General features: G+C 42.3%; 1 protein-coding gene across 1 annotated transcript in view; it reads left to right on the top strand.

Annotated features, from left to right (window-relative positions):
* LOC113827221 (myogenesis-regulating glycosidase) overlaps window positions 1-2,500 on the top strand; it is a 38,619-nt gene that overhangs the window by 470 nt on the left and 35,649 nt on the right. The gene's annotated exons all lie outside the window — the stretch shown is intronic.

Below are 2,500 nucleotides of genomic sequence, written 5' to 3'. Positions count from 1 at the left end.
AAGAACACTAAACGACTACAGACGCCACAGAAAGACAATTTTTTTCATTTTCTACAGGTGTTTCTGGCAGAGACAGACGCACACCTGTTCAAAATAAGTGCGCCGGGAATGTGCGTTGAAAGAGAGGGCGTTTGCCTGTCCCTGATTCGCTTGCTTGTTCCTGTTTCGTTTACTTTGACCTGTTTCGTTTGTTTCCACCTGTTTCGTTTGCTTGTTCCTGTTTCGTTTGTTTCCACCTGTTTCGTTTGTTCCCACCTGTTTCGTTTGCTTTGACCTGTTTCGTTTGCTTGTTCCTGTTTCGTTTACTTTGACCTGTTTCGTTTGCTTCTTCCTGTTTCGTTTGTTTCCACCCGTTTCGTTTGCCTGTCCCTGTTTCGTTTGTTTCCACCTGTTTCGTTTGTTCCCACCTGTTTCGTTTGCTTTGACCTGTTTCGTTTGCTTGTTCCTGTTTCGTTTACTTTGACCTGTTTCGTTTGCTTCTTCCTGTTTCGTTTGTTTCCACCTGTTTCGTTTATTTCCCCCTGTTTCGTTTGCCTGTCCCTGTTTCGTTTGCTTTGACCTGTTTCGTTTGTTTCAACCTGTTTTGTTTCTTTGTCTCTGCTTCGTGTGCTTGTTCCTGCTTCGTGCCTTCCCCCGGTCTCGTTCAGGCTCGTCAGACGAACCTCGGAAAGCGAAGAGACGTGAAATGCATAGATCTCTTCGCACTGTTTATTACTTGGCAATTTAATAGCTTAATGGAGGACAACGACCTGTGAAAGAAAGCCGAGACAAAAGTAACCCAAACAAAGAAGCCAAGTGAAAAAGATTCTTAATGAAATGGATAAAAACAAAGAAGGGACGATAAACAAAAGGCACAGACGGATACCCAACACAAACCAAACGAGGAGACAGAGAGAAAAAAAAATTGAGGAGGGAGGGAGAGAGGTTGCTAACAACAGTAAAACAACCAAAGAACAGACGACAAAAGGAGAAAACGTCCACCAAAACCAACCAAGGAAAGAGACAAACAGACCCTCCCCACCACCCCCCACCCACACCCCGAAAAAAGAAGGAAAAAATGCGTAAACACAGACAAAAGAGGCGGTAGGACCAGCCCCTAGGAACGCCACCTCGGGCAATCGTAAACGGCAGCAATAACAGCGTTTAAGGTCCTCCCAGGGTGCCAGGTTCAGGGGCCTGGGGGTGGGATTTCAGGTGAAGGCGGCCCGCGTCCTTGTGTAGCTTGGTAACATAAGGTGCGTGCGTGATGCCTTCGATGTGGGTTGCTGGCTTGGTTTTACAGGATTCGGGAGAACTGATACTTTTTTCGCGTTGTTAGTGTGTGGCCGCGCGGTTGTTGTTTACAAGGCTTTGTTGTGATGGGAGTTTGGGTTTCAGTTGCTTTTGGAGTTTATGTTAATAAGTATATAGTGTTGTAGATGTGATTTTTTTGACGTTTTACCAGTATCGCGGCAATTATTGTTATTATTACTACTATTACCATTATTATCATTATTATTATTACTACTATTGCTATTATTATCATAATTCTTATTGCTACTACTACTACTATTATTATCATTATCATTCTTATTATTATTATTATTTTATTGTGTTTGTCATTATTGCTAATACAAGTGTCACCATTATTGACGTCTCTGCAGCTGGACCTTGGTTTTAAATCCCGCAGTACATGGGCACTTTCCCTGTCTGTGTTTACTTTGAAAAGAAAAGGTTTACACAAGGAGCCAAGTGTTTTAGTTGCGTTCAGCCTTGAGGCTTTGGGAGAAGTGGAGACGCCATTCATTCGCCGTTCAGAGGGCAGACGTGGCTGAACAAAGGGTGAAGGTTGGTCTGTCGTGGGATGCGGTCGGGTTGGCTTTGGCGGGGGTGTAGAAGGCCGGCGTGGAGGGTCTACGTTTGCCTGTGTGTGTGTGTGTTTTTGTGTGTGTGTGTGTGTGTGTGTGTGTTCCTGTGCTGTATTTTTATGTTTTCATTTTTATTTTATTTTATTTTTTCTTGTTCTTGCGTTTCTTCACTTTTTTTTTCTTTATTCTTTCTCTCTCTCTCTCTCTCTCTCTCTCTCTCTCTCTCTCTCTCTCTCTCTCTCTCTCTCTCTCTCTCTCTCTCTCTCTCTCTGTTTGTCTATTTGTCTGCTTTCCCATTTGATAATAGATAATATAAAAGTTATAGAAGATAAATGCAGACACATGCAAGCATACACCTAGGCCTATATACAGACATCCGATACATAGACACAGAACACACTTACGCATATATACTGACGCGTGGCATAAACACATCACACAAGCATACAGTTGCGAAACAGACAAACACACCAACGAAGAAAATCACGTTTGCGATTTGTATTGGCCAAATGAGATACGTAATAAGATGGAAATAAAAGAAAAGTATTTGTTTGTTTGTTTGTTTGTGGAATCAGGTGGTGATTGCTGGAAATTAAGTAATGTGTATCGTATGTCTAGGAGTGGTTTTTAATTTTTTTTGGGAAAGCGATGAA

This window comes from Penaeus vannamei, chromosome 7, assembly GCF_042767895.1.
Source record: "Penaeus vannamei isolate JL-2024 chromosome 7, ASM4276789v1, whole genome shotgun sequence".
Lineage (NCBI taxonomy): Eukaryota > Metazoa > Arthropoda > Malacostraca > Decapoda > Penaeidae > Penaeus > Penaeus vannamei.
Note: the sequence above shows the minus strand (reverse complement) of the source record. Positions and strands in the feature narration are given on the sequence as shown.